Source organism: Urocampus carinirostris, chromosome 4, assembly GCF_059441175.1.
Source record: "Urocampus carinirostris isolate Australia breed hairy pipefish chromosome 4, RoL_Ucar_1.0, whole genome shotgun sequence".
Taxonomy (NCBI): Eukaryota; Metazoa; Chordata; class Actinopteri; order Syngnathiformes; family Syngnathidae; genus Urocampus; species Urocampus carinirostris.
Window position 1 is genome coordinate 45,864,333 of NC_142352.1, and position 14,974 is coordinate 45,879,306.

At 38.7% G+C, this 14,974-nt stretch overlaps 1 pseudogene; it reads right to left on the reverse strand.

The window, feature by feature from the left end:
- Positions 1-11,236: 11,236 nt before the first annotated feature.
- Positions 11,237-11,388, reverse strand: LOC148367687 (U2 spliceosomal RNA; annotated as a pseudogene).
- Positions 11,389-14,974: the final 3,586 nt, after the last annotated feature.

Below are 14,974 nucleotides of genomic sequence, written 5' to 3' on the forward strand. Positions count from 1 at the left end.
GCGACCCTACTGAGGATAAGCGGTGCAGCTGCTGAGATGAGATGAGATATATATTATATATGTGTGTGCAGCACGGTGGCGCAGTGGCCAGCACGTGTGCGGCATTACTAAGGACCTGGGAACAGGTGTGTGTGTTCCAAGCCAGCCTGCATGCTCTCATTGTTACGGTTTACTTACCTCTTTCAAAAAAAAACATGCATTTCAAGTGGACTGACTGGTCCAAATTGTCCCTATGTGTGAATGAGCTAGTGAATTGTCTATCTTTGTGTGCCCTGCAATTGGCTTGCAACCAGTTCAGGGTGTCCTCCAATCGCTGCTCGATGATCGGTGTGATGGATTCCAACAAGATGAGATCTACTTATCATAGTTATGGTTCATACCGGCCGAATATGAACACAAAACTTTTCTGGTTCTCACCTGTAACGCCTTTATTGTTGACATATTCCTTTAATATCATAAAAATTGGTTTTTCACTTACCATCGTTCATCCCATTCAAATATCTTCATCATCGTTAGTAATGCTACTTTTTTTCCTCACCGTTCCTCCATTTTCTCCTCAGCGGATTGTTGAGTCCAAATGAGACAAGAACCAAAATTCTGAAACTCAAAAACATCGTTAGAGCAACACTTTTGCTGTAAAATCAAACGTTTCCTTCCTTTGCAGTGTTTTCACGATAGTTCACTAAAACGGCTAAAAAAAAAATATATATATATATATATATATATATATATATATATATATATATATATATATATATATATATATATATATATATATATATATATATATATATATATATATATATATATATATATATATATATATATATATATATATATATATATATATATATATATACAGGGAGTGCAGAATTATTAGGCAAGTTGTATTTTTGAGGATTAATTTTATTATTGAACAACAACCATGTTCTTAATGAACCCAAAAGTCTCATTAATATCAAAGCTGAATATTTTGGAAGTTGGAGTGGGGCTTTTTTAGTTTTAGCTATTTTAGGAGGATATCTGTGTGTGCAGGTGACTATTACTGTGCATAATTATTAGGCAACTTAACAAAAAACAAATGTATACCCATTTCAATTATTTATTTTCATCAGGGAAACCAATATAACAGCTCAACATTCACAAATATACATTTCTGACATTCAAAAACAAAACAAAAACAAATCAGTGACCAATATAGCCACCTTTCTTTGCAAGGACACTCAAAAGCCTGCCATCCATGGATTCTGTCAGTGCTTTGATCTGTTCACGATCAACATTGCGTGCAGCAGCAACCACAGCCTCCCAGACACTGTTCAGAGAGGTGTACTGTTTTCCCTCCTTGTAAATCTCACATTTGATGAGGGACCACAGGTTCTCTATGGGGTTCAGATCAGGTGAACAAGGAGGCCATGTCATTAGTTTTTCTTCTTTTAGACCCTTTCTTGCCAGCCACGCTGTGAAGTACTTGGATGCGTGTGATGGAGCGTTGTCCTGCATGAAAATCATGTTTTTCTTGAAGGATGCGGACTTCTTCCTGTACCACTGCTTGAAGAAGGTGTCTTCCAGAAACTGGCAGTAGGACTGGGAGTTGAGCTTGAGTCCATCCTCAACCCGAAAAGGCCCCACAAGCTCATCTTTGACGATACCAGCCCATACCAGTACCCCACCTCCACCTTGCTGGCGTCTGAGGCGGACTGGAACTCTCTGCCCTTTACCGATCCAGCCACGGGCCCATCCATCTGGCCCATCAAGACTCACTTTCATTTCATCAGTCCATAAAACCTTAGAAAAATCCGTCTTGAGATTTTTCTTGGCCCAGTCTTGACGTTTCAGCTTGTGTGTCTTGTTCAGTGGTGGTCGTTTTTCAGCCTTTCTTACCTTGGCCATGTCTCTGAGTATTGCACACCTTGTGCTTTTGGGCACTCCAGTGATGTTGCAGCTCTGAAATATGGCAAAACTGGTGGCAAGTGGCATCTTGGCAGCTGTACGCTTGACTTTTCTCAGTTCACGGGCAGTTATTTTGCGCCTTGGTTTTTCTACACGCTTCTTGCGACCCTGTTGACTATTTTGAATGTAACGCTTGATTGTTCGATGATCACGCTTCAGAAGCTTGGCAATTTTAAGAGTGCTGCATCCCTCTGCAAGATATCTCACTATTTTTGACTTTTCATAGCCTGTCAAGTCCCTCTTTTGACCCATTTTGCCAAAGGAAAGGAAGTTGCCTAATAATTATGCACACCTGATATAGGGTGTTGATGTCATTAGACCACACCCCTTCTCATTACAGAGATGCACATCACCTGATATGCTTAACTGGTAGTAGGCTTTCGAGCCTATACAGCTTGGAGTAAGACAACATGCATAAAGAGGATGATGTGGTCAAAATACTCATTTGCCTAATAATTCTGCACTCCCTGTATTTTTTTTTTAGTCTATAATATTTCTCATTATGGCAACAAAATAGTGTAGTTTTTGTATCACTACAGTATTTTTGTAGTCGAATTTATTATTGTAATACTTTGCAATTCTCTCATTTCTTGTTCTAAAGCAAAACAATATGTTATGTCTATGTTCATTTGCCTTCAAATAGATTTTCATCCTTTATATAATTTTCTTTTTTTTTATTGCTTATCTATAAAATTACTGTCACATGTTTTGACTATTTTTCACCAAATGCATATTACACAAATCTCAACTGTATGTAACATCTTACATGCAAATATTTCTGTGTAAATATTGTTTCACTATATGGCCCTGTATATTCGTTATCCTCCTTTTTAGGATACATTACGGTATTTCCACAAAGGTAATGCCATAAATCGCAAATGGTTTGCATCTAAACAACGCATTTCAAGTCAATGAAGATCTTCAAAAGCACTCTATAATGTGCTCCACTCTACCCATTTACTTACACTAGTTTTAAAACAGTTCAATGTTGAAAAAGTAAGGGTTTTTTTCCAATCTATTGTATTAAGGTTAGTCTCACTTAATTTTCACCAAATTATCTCTCTTAATATTTAATTAACTTTCCCCTTTATGTTTCTCTCTCTTTTTTTTTTCTTTAAACCAATTAAATCTACTATTTTAGCTTCACCTATTTAATGTGAAAATGGCATCTATTTATTTATGAGTTATCTTACTCATTTGAATTTCACTCAATCCATTTTTTCCATTTTAATTGAAAGAGAAAAAAAGTATTTATAAACAATTTTTTCAATATTTTTTGGTATAAAAATGCCCTTATCTCAAATTAGTGTATTTCAATTCACTCAATTAGGGCCCGGTCACACAGACATTTGCGGCTGAATGACGGCTAAAATTTTGGGATTTTTTTTCGCCCGTGTTTACCCGCAATGGAAAATGCGCAAAAATGGCCAACCCGTTTTTGACCTGTGGTGTGGCCGGAAAAAAGACGCCGGCGACTGTTCCCCTTCCTCTCATCGCGTCATTTGCGGGTCCTTTCCGTGTTTAGACCAACAACAACCAACCAAACCGCCCTACACCCTCACGTGACTTTTCCTTCCATGTTAACAAACGCATTTTGTAAAATAAGATCGCAATTTTTGGTTTAAATAAACGCGTTATATAGACTAGGAACTCCCAATTATTATAATTAGCTCGCTTTATAGTTTTAATAAGTGTTTTATATAGAATACGTTCGCATTCGTTGGGAGCGCAGGAGAATGCGCGTTCACGCGAGGGGGGTGGGGATCTACCGTCAATTTACGTTCACAATAATAACAATGACGGAACGGTTTAATCTGTACTACATTTCCAACAAATGAATAATGAAGAGGTATTGATTGTATATTCGTCATTGCATTCCTTACTTCATTGTGAGATAGGATAATGTAAACATGGTTGAAGTAGCGGGGGAACGCTAATTTTGGAACCGGGCTGTAGAAGAACATGATGGTACAAATCGCAGTCTCGTGAGGAAAATGTTTGCAAGCTACAGCATCATTCTTATTTTACTATCGAGTTAAGAAATGTCAAGATATTAAAATGGATTAAGACCAAGTTGTTATGAGGATGGAGAGGGGGTGGGGCTGAAGGGTTTAGTGAGGTTTACCTCATTACTTAATATCTATCAGAATCCAAATGTGTATAAAGGCATAATAGCTGGGATTCTTAATCTCAGCCAAAAAGCAAAGTTAAGGTCCTAGCTTCACAGCCTTACTTCAACCATAACAGATGCACCAAATAATTTATTCGAAATGAAGAGAAACTACGCTGACGGGGATGTTCACCCCTTTGACGTCACGAGCACGCTCGGCATTTGCGCTGTTTATACGCAGAGAAAGGCGTTTGACTGTCACACGCGTAACACGCTAATTTCACGTAATAACACCGCGATACAGGCACAGAACATGCTATTACCATGCTCCACCCACGATTACCCGCTGAAATTCCCCGTCCTACCCAAGTGTAACTGCGCCCTGGCCGCGACCATAGCACGTCATTTCTGCGTCATTAACTCGTGTTGACCACGTGTGCGGCACGCGTTTTAAACACGTGCTCAAACTTTTGAGCTGCTCAAAAGTTTTGAACGCGCCCAACCACGTGAAAATTTGCGACCGCGAGTAAAGCACTGCTCTATCTCGTGTATATTGCGGGCTCAAAACGTCAAATAACGTCCAAGCGGCATCTGCTTCACGACTGGATAATTCTGGTCGCGTTCGAGCCTCTCTACGCTCGTTAAAGTAATTGTACCCGCGCTCTGAAGAATTAACCAGGGCAAAAGTAAATCACGTTGCTACCCGCTCGCCAATTCCCGAACTCGAGTCAAGCACTGCTTCATAACGATTCAACGGCGAGCTCAATACGTCCAATTGCGTCCGCCTCTAGGGCAGAAATTTCTGGCCGTCATTCAGCCGCAAATGTCTGTGTGACCGGGCCCTTAGATTTTTCCTATTCTTCCCAGTCCTTTTTTACCAATTTTTTGAACTGAAAACAGGAATATTTTATCTTTTTCGGTATTATTCTGGCATTATTTTGATTTAACGCATCTAAATAGCTCATTTATATTTTTCCCAAATTTCTCACTTTTATCCAGTAACACAGAGGCTCGATTGCGGTCGGGTCTTCCCTATAAATGACTCTTCACCTATGGGTTCATCGAGTATTTATTATTATTATTATTATTTTTATTTTTTTTTATAAAATACAATTGCCCAGGGGCAACTTTATATTTCATTCGCTCTTTCTCAATCACACAGACGTCTTGTTTTTTATCGTGATCACGCTCTTACATCGCTTGTTCTTATTTTTTTTTTTCTTTCCACTTATTTTCAGTTGACAGAGGACTCCGCACATCCTTGTGAAATTTAACTAACTTTAAAGCGCTGGGTTAGGGGAGTCCACGCCTCCCGCGGAATTTTAACTGTCTGAAAACTATTTACCTGATAGAGTCTAGAATTGTCAGGGTTTTTCTGTTAAGAATCTGCCCCCCGTAATTTCCTTTTCAACGGAGGATTCTTAAACTTTGTCTCTGTTAAGATTTTCCTTTTCTACAGAGAATTCTTAATCTTTTCGACGGAGGATCCTTAAACCTTAAGAATCTACCCCCCGCGCTCGCGAGTCAATTTACTTTTACCGGTATGCACACAATGTTATGAATACATTTTACTCACGATTCTCTAAGTCCTTGGCTTTCCGTCAACCGTCAGATCCCAGCCCGCGAGGGAAGGTCCAGTCCCGGAAAAAGGGTCTTTATGCTGTGGCCACAGTCTTTCCTGGATTTTCCTCTCGCGTCCTGGAATCATCTGGTATCTTGGAATCCGGTTTCGAAGGACCAATTAAATGTTAGGGTCACGTTTCCAACATTTATAATAAAACGCTCTGCAATATAGGACAAAGAGAATCGGTTCTTTATAATTAGTTACTTTATTAATCATCATATTGAGAGCCGCCGAGATTCTGTTGTTAGACATCTTTTCGCTCGCTCTGCCCTGCTTGCTGCGCTCTGGCTCGGCTCGGCTCTGGCTCTGAGGATCTCCTCGAAAAACCTCCCTTCTAATATTCAGTTTTTGCCTTTGCTACGTAGAGTTGATTAGTCTTCTTTCGAAGGTCTGCTTTCCATCCAATGATGACAGGTGACCTTGGTCCTGGGAAACTCCTTTTTCCCAGGCTCTTTGGTGAAGAACAATCTTGAGTTATGGGATGCCAGGTCAGGATGTATTTCGTTGGTATGTGAGAACAAAAACACAGTCTGTACATAAAAAAACAACTCATGGCCTTGAAGAGTATTTTACGGGCTGAGAACTCTTCAAAATGGCTGAGAACACATATAACATATTAAATGTCAACTGTAGGATAAATACAACTCCATCAAATACCTTCTCAGAGGGGGAGCAGGTAGCTGTTTTTTGTTCTGCTCAGTGCCCCGGTCCTTGTTGGACGTCCACTAGCACTGGTTTGGGACGGGGTTCTGCCGAAAAGTCCCACCTTGTGAAAACGTCCTACCGTAGGCTAATCTGACAGCAAATTTCGTTTTCTTTATTATCAAGGAAACGAGCAAGACTGAAACTCTGAATTATTTCAAACAGAACTTTTACTCATGACATATAACGAGGGTTGGCATGCATGCATACATACAGTGAGTTATTACCGTAGTCAACAGAAACCATCCTAAAAATCTACCACAAAAAAACACACCTGGCTATAAAGCTACGCCAGAAAACAGTATTTTGAAGCAGTGAAAGAGTCAAATAAGATTAAATCAAAAGGAAATAGTAAGCACACTCCTTTTAGGAAACTGCAATCATCCCAGTGCACATGCGCACTAGGAGTTGGTACGATATCTCGATGGGTATGGAGGATTTTCAGCTTGGAATTGTTTTTCTATCAGCGTATTTTAGCGGGTGATACTGTTTTCAATGGTGGAATAAGATTGTCATGTTGCCCGTCTTGGTTGGCACATGTTATCGGCAAAGTTTGCAGTGCACGTCACCGCTCTTTTGTTTTTTTCATCAGACTCTAACTAGCCAAATTACCTCTAAACAAGTGAAGATAAGGGGCCTCCACTGAATACTCCTCTTTCAGATTACTTTGCTATGCAGCGTGTTATCCTTCGTCCCTTTATCGCTTATAGTCCCTTTCCGTCAACTGTGCGAGCCACTATTCCTGCGAAGTGATTGGCTAGTCATCACCTTTTTCGTCTCCTGAATGTTGGTCTTGAACTTGCATTTTCATTGCATTAACGCCCCCATTTTCTCCTGTGGTTGGGTGGTAATTACAGTTTAAACGATCGACTTTTATAGAACGTATTATTTATAGTGGCAAAATTATATGACGATAATTATCCTTATTGTTTTGTCGCCCAGGCCTACGTCCTACCCTCTCAAGATGTCCTACTGTCAGGTGACCTGACAGCGGCAATTTTGTTTACTTTATAATCAAGTAAAACCAGCAACACTGTAATTAAGAAATATTGCAAACAAAACTTTTACTAATGATATAAAACGAGGGTTGGTATACACTGCGTGATTACCTAGGTCAAGAAACAACATGCTAGAAAGCTACCACAGAAAAACACGGCCGGGTGGAAAGCTAGGTCAAATAAGACTATAGAAAAATAAAAACCTTAAGTACTTACTGCTTCAGTGTGTGTGCGCATTCTCGCTGGGCATTGATAGGATGTCTTGAGGGGTAGGTAAGAATTTCAGAACACCATCCTTTTCCTAAGTCACCAGCCACTGATTGCCTAGTGTAGAGTTTTTTTTTTGGTGGCCATGTGTTTCATAGTGGCCATTTAAGTAGAATGATGTTTGGAAACGTAAAAATAGATTATTACGATCACCTTGGATTGACAAATGTAAGTAGGTAAGGTTCAAGTGTTTTATGATTGGTGCCAACATGACAGTTACAGTATGTGCGGTTTGTGTCTGGTGAAGGACAGTCAGTTTACAAATAGATAAACCTATATTTTATTTATCATTTGATTGGTTGATCAAGAAATTGTAGCATGGAATTTTTTTTAATTGTCTTACCTGAACTTAGAAATAAAGTTTATGAGCTGCTCCTTTAAAATAAAAACATAAATAAATTGTGAAAAAAGTCAATTCAGCGAGAAAAAGAATGCTGGGTGGCTTGACTTTAGCTAAAACGATCACAAATAATGTTTTGGGGGGCTGAGGTGTGCGCCAAATCAAAATCAGGGGTCTCATTATTGCCCTCTGCCATGAGGCAAGATAACTCTGTCTGCATCTGCAGATGCTCGGCACAGTAATATGTTACATGCTGCTCATTTTGAAAGAAAAAAAAAGAGCATCATAATCCTCCATTATGAAATTGATGGATTGACTTTCTGTTAGCCAGCGAAAACCAACTCTAATGATTGAGGCTGAGGTGTGCGCCAAATCCGAAACCTTGGTCACACTTTCGCCCTCTGCCATGAGGCAGGATAACTGTGTGCCTCACTGTGCATCTGCAGACACCCGGCAAGGAGGAGAAAAATAATTGATTTGATTTTCTTTTTGTCTCTGGTCTCGGATCCCCTACATCAGGGAGACAATAATGTAGACCTAACCAATAATTCTCATTTCAGATTCAGATTCAGATATACTTTATTGTCATTCTAGTACACGTGTATACAGAACGAAATGTCGATACATCTAACCCGCACAGTTTCCTTGAATGTACAGATATAAATAAAATGTTGTATTGAGTTGGAGTATTGAAGTACTAATAATATACTAAATAATTATGGCTATGTATAGTATTATACAGTAGTGCAAAGAGTGCGAGAGTAGCAGCTAACCAGATGTGCAAAATGGGCAGTCAGGTAAACAAGTCACTGTACAGTAACAACACTGTAGTCCTATGAATAAATATAAATACAGATATCATATTTGTTTATACAGTAAATTGATTAATCTCATCAAATTACTTTTGAAATAAAAATATTTGAAGTAAAATAGTATATTAGGTCCTTGTTTTTAAGCACTAAATTTGATAATATGCATTTAAAAACTCCAAATGCAAACTCTAAAGGATTTTTTGCACGAAGATTGATACATATCTAGGTAAATAGAATAAATACATTATTTTAAAAATGAAAATACAGAAAACTGTAGCCAGTTGTTTGATTATTGGCCTTGAATGCAGTACACATAAAAAAATACATTTTAATTAACTGGATGGAAAAACACACAAGGGGATACCAGATGCAAGACTTGCACAATTTACAAAATGTTTTTAGAAGTGCTTATTTTAACCATTATATATATATGTTTGATATTTTTATCATTTTCTTTTGACGAGCATGATTAAAAAGCCCGACCGGCAACATGTGGCCCACTAGCCATAGTTTGCCCAAAACTTGGTTACATACTAATTGTATTCATATTACCCCCCATGTAATGTAAATTGTAAAATCAAAAAATACAAATATTGTAAAGTAAAATAACTTAAACACTTAATAAATACAACTATTTAAAAATATTTTCATGGCTCAGGAGGTAGAGCGCTAGGTCTTGGGATCAAGAGATCGCAGTTCGAATCCTGGCTCCTCCGTGTTACATGTCGAAGTGTCCTTGGGTAAGACACTGAACTCCTAATGCCCCCAATAAGCAGGTTAGCGCCTTACAAGGCTGCACGGCCGCTATTGGGAAATGTGAAGCACATTGTAAAGCGCTTTGGGAAGTCTTGACTTGAAAAGCGCTATATAAATACAGATCATTTCATTTCATTTCCATAATGAGGCACAGACTCACATGCCTGCCTCCTGACTGAACGCCACTGTTGAAGGTACTTCTAATGTGGTGGCTGACAAGTGAGGTAAATCTAGATAGGATTATAGTTCACAGGTATGGGACAATATGCAGAAGCTAATCCAAATAATTCCAAGCTATGGTTTCAAACAAAAAATGCAGATGAGGTTGAAGGTGAGAGAAAAGTTTGAGAAAAATGGTAGACATTTTTCGCTCTTTTGGTTTTTGGTGTGACAGTATGAAGGGGTTTTTTTTGTGCCAGAGTGGGAAAAATACAAATGAAATTCATTTAAAGGTGTTGCTTACTTAAATTAGTAAATCTAAATATAAAAAGGAAAAAAGCGAGTGATTTTACATTTTCTGTCATTCTAGAATGAAAATGGTGAAATTAAGTAAATGACTGTTTCAAATTCAGTCTAAAGGCCCACCCGAACCCCCAAAAAAGATGAAAACAGAAGAGTTTATTCGAGCGCTTCAAAGAAGGACATGTACATGCACGCGCTACCCAAGCAGTTTGAAAAAGGTTGCAATGATGATTTTATCCAGAAAATGGCATCAGCAAGTGGAATATTTAACGGAGACCACCTTTAAATAACTTATGTTATTTTGGCACTGAAAACCCTTTAACCATCAAAAAGATGATAGGTAATTTAATAAATAATGTAGCATTATTGTTCATCATTCTGAGTATAGTTTGTGCACATTTTTTTTTGTTAAAACTAGCAGATAAATAATGCTCTAGTGTACAATCATGTTGCATTACAGGTGATGTGAGCTAGCGCTATCCTTGCTAGTAAAGTCTTAATGTGCAATACTGTATGCGACTTTGCAGTGTACATTGGTGAGTAAGGGAGCCGTTTTTCATTTGTGTTAGGTGACAGGCTTTATGAATAATGTTTTTTGCTTAATGAGTTACACTGGACTTGCATTAGAGCCTCAGACATTGTTTACTGTATTGCTGCTTGTATCACCACATAAACCAAAGAAACCTGTTTTGTGTTGCTTTAGCCTTAGCCTGCAGTGTCTTTGATTGAAAAGAAAATTGCTGTAGTTTATGACAAATGTCATGGGTCAAGCTCTATCATGTGGCAATAACACTTTATACACAGTTATGTGATCATAGATACAGTACAGAGGCCCCTCTACATACGGGATTATTTCGTTCCCAGAGTGAGCTCGTATTTAGAACAAATATTCCTCATAAGAAATAACTTAAAACATTGAATTCGTTCCTGGCTTCCCAAAATCATCCAAGTTAAACCAACATATCTATAAAACACATCTTCCTGATCACTAAAAACAAGTTAAACTACTTAACCTGATCACCAACCAAAACCCTAAACTAAAACTTTGTACCGGTGGGGGATTATTTAAGGGTTATTGTTCTATCTTCTTTATTCATTATTCATTATCCGTTATCGGTCAGTTCATAATACGCTACAAAGCCTAGGAGCCGGGACTCTTACTCTCAGCCAAAAGGCCAAGCTAAGGTCCTAGCCTTAAAGCCTTGCTGCGATCATTGCGAATGCACCGTTCCCGGAGGTACTGCAATACCGGGCCGATGCGTGGAGTGGACAGAGCAAGCTCTTATTCCATCTCCGGATTGCAAAAATCAATGGTGCCAATTCCTAACAATTAGACCAAGATTTATTCGAAATGAAGAGAAACCGGTTTGACAGGGAATTGAACCCACAACCATGTGTGTGTAAGGCCAGCCGGTTGGGCTACCATTAAAAAACAACAACATAGAAAATTCATAGTTTAGGGCTAAAACCATAGCCTCCTAAACCTAGCTCCAAACAAATCCTTAACAAAAACCCTAAAACTTGTACTGGCTGACAAGGGAGCAAACTCACAACCCTGTATGTGAAAGACAAGGATCATACCAGTTGAGCTATCAGTAATAACACTTAAAACCCCTAATTTAGGGCTGAACCCAAGCTTTCTAATCCTAGCTCCAACTAAAACCTGAACCAAACAAACTAACCACCTCATTTCTTTGTACTGACTTAACTGGAGATTTAATCCTTGTAAGGGAAGCATCTTACTGTTTAAAATCTTGGTCGAAGAATTTTAAATGCATGGTTTAGGACCCTAGCTCCAACAAAAACCGTAACCTCAAACCAAAACCCTAACCCAAGAGTCAGCAACCCAAAATATTAAAAAAGCCATATTGTACCAAACAAAAATATGAAACAAATTTGTCTGAAGCCCCCCCAAAAAAACCTAAAAGCCTTGTAAAGAACGCAACACATGTTATATGTACCTACATCAGCCCTTTATCAATATGACAAAGTCAGATGAAGCCCATCTTGTAGAAAATTATGCACCAGGTGTCTACTCTGTTGTATGATACCGCCTCAAGTTTATTAGCTTTTGAAAACATTAATAACTTTGAGTCTTTTTCATAGCTTTGAAAAGATGGAATAAAGAGATCTAATTTTTGTTGTCATTTTTATTTTGAAGATTGAAAATACATCATCAAAATGGAACGTGCATGTCATGCCCCTTAGCTAAGAAAACAAAAACAGTGAAATAAAATGCAGCATGCAATTTTAAAAATAAAATACCAGCCTTTTGAAAATGTAAGTAAAATCACATTATAGAATTTAAATTGATGATGATTTATGTGCAGTTATTTTTCTCTTTTTATCTTCGGGCTCCATGGCCAATCACACACCCCCAGGTTTGTTTTAAAAACAGCCCCCTGCCCAGCTTGTGATGATGCTCCTTTAAAAGGGCGGCAGTAGCTCAGGAGGTAGAGCGATCGTTTTAGGATTAAGGGATCCTAGTCGAATCCCGGCTTGTCCGTGTTACATGCCGAAGTGTCCTTGGGTAAGACACTGAACCCCCAATAAGCAGGTTAGCGCCTTACATGGCTGCACAGATCACGGCCGCTATTGGGAAATGTGAAGCACAATGTAAAGTGCTTTGGGAAGTCATTGACTTGAAAAGCGCTATAGAAATGCAGATCATTTCATTTCAAAAGGGGCTTGGCCTGCATAGCTTGGCTCTAACACAGGCGACACGGGAGAGAGGAAAACAAGCAAAGGAGAAATGCACTCTTATCGACTTCCCTCTCTGGTCATAGTTCATGCCCCTAATTGAAGTGTAATTATTTTACGCATTTTTACAGCATTGGAAAACGTTAAGTGTTTGTGTTACGTTCGTCCCCCTACAGAAGCCCTGTTAAAACAAAAATATATCTCCCTCCACCATTACAATCTGTAAACATTTTTGGGAAAGTGCCAGGGAGCCGCTTGAGAGCCCTGTAGAACCGCATGAGGCTCCTGAGCTGCAGGTTGCCGGTGCCAACCCTCACCCCAATCATTGCTGCACCCTACAGCATGTATTTAAATGACGATGGATCAAATCCCCAAACCTCTGTGTGTAAGGCGAGCATTTTACCGGTACAGCTACGAGTAATAACACTAAAATCTCGAGTTTAGGGATGAACCTTACTCCTCTAACACCAACCAAAATCCTAACCCCCTACCCTAGCTCCAACCCTAACCACCCCACATTAATTTGTACTGACTCGAATGAAGATCAAACCCTTAACCCTGAGTGTGTAAGACAAGCATCTTATCAGTTGAAATGGTAGTGTAAACTTTTTAAATCCGTCGTTAAGTGCTAAAACCCTAGCCCCATAACCCTAGCTTCAACCAAAACCCTAACCCTAGCCTAAGGCCTAGATTTGTATTTACTAGACTGGAGATCAAACCCAAAACTCCTGACTGACCAAAAAAATGCAATAATAATATACGACAACATTAACGAAACGAAATGTGAGTTTATTATGAGTGCATACCATGGAGAAAGTCAGCGGTTGCTAATAGAGGTGTATGCATGGTGCTGGAGCAATGAGGGAGCACGAGAGATTATTGGCAGAAAACGCTCATGCTAACTGGTACGACCTGACGCTGGTGTTAAGTTACCACTCGGCCCTCTAATGGTAGCATTTGGAAGTTATCGTAACTTGGATTTTCTAATGTATGTTAGGCAGGATTTTCATATCACAAATTTCTCGTAGCTAGAGGGGCCACTGTATTTCAATGCAATCTTTTGTTCACAAAAACTATACATTTGTCATTTAGGGCTGGCAATAAAAATTCTCACAAATACCCAATTATGGAAGAACGTTTTCAAACAAAGCAACTCCAAAATTACACACTTTGATCAACTGACGGGTGTCCCATTACTTTTGTCGAGATGGCACATTTGCAGGAAAAGTAGGGTTCGTGCCTCCGCAAAGCAAGGATCACATGGACTTCAAAGGTTTTTGGGGAGATTATAAGAAGCAAACTATTGTTCCCCTCGAATGGGCGAGCATGCGTATTGCAGTGATACAAATGAACTCCTAAGCAAAAGCTTTTATTTTTACTTGGTTATGGCAAGCAAGCACCTTGTAAAAGCTCCTTGATCTCTAGCAATCTTTACAATGTAACACTTTCAGATTAACACAAAAGGAAACAAATTATGAAATAAAAACTTGCAATTTTGATCCCTTTTTTTGGGTTGCAAGTATCCGTTGAAATTCGTGATTTGCATTCATTCCCCAGCCCGCTCTCTGATTCTATTATAGTAGGCTGGTCACTACAGTTAATTAACAATTTTACTGCCCTGAGACCAGGGATTACCAACCTTTTAAAGCTGAGAAACTTTTTTTTACAGATTAGCGCGAAAGGCTACCCGATTGATATTTATTTTAAATACTAATGTATCATGTTATTACGATTATGTTATTACAAGGTTTTAATTATTGTAAGATTACATAAGGCTCAGTCCATCAACAAATAAGGGGTGTCAAACTCATTTTTAGCTCGGACAGCATTACCCCAGGATTTTTCTTTTGAATTTAAGACTTTTTAAGACATTTTTGAGACAAAATCCAATCAATTTTAAGACCGCACCTATCTGGCATACATTCAGAATAGAATCGGTCAGAATAAATAAGGATAACTGCATTAAACAAGGACAAGTAACAGTACCCATCCCAAAGTTACCCTGACAACGACAGCTGGTTAGAGACTGACTGCACTTAAAAGCTCCAACGTAATGCTGCATTTTTGAAAACCCTAAAATCTGGATTTTTAGACCGACATTGCATTTAGCAGTCAGAGACCGATAAAGTCGGGGAAAATGAACAATCATTTTACGAATCAGCCATATTTTTATTAGTTTACTCATTTTATACACTTATTAGCTTTACCACACAGATAAGAAAGGAAGGAACTTAGACATTTGAGAGTTAAATC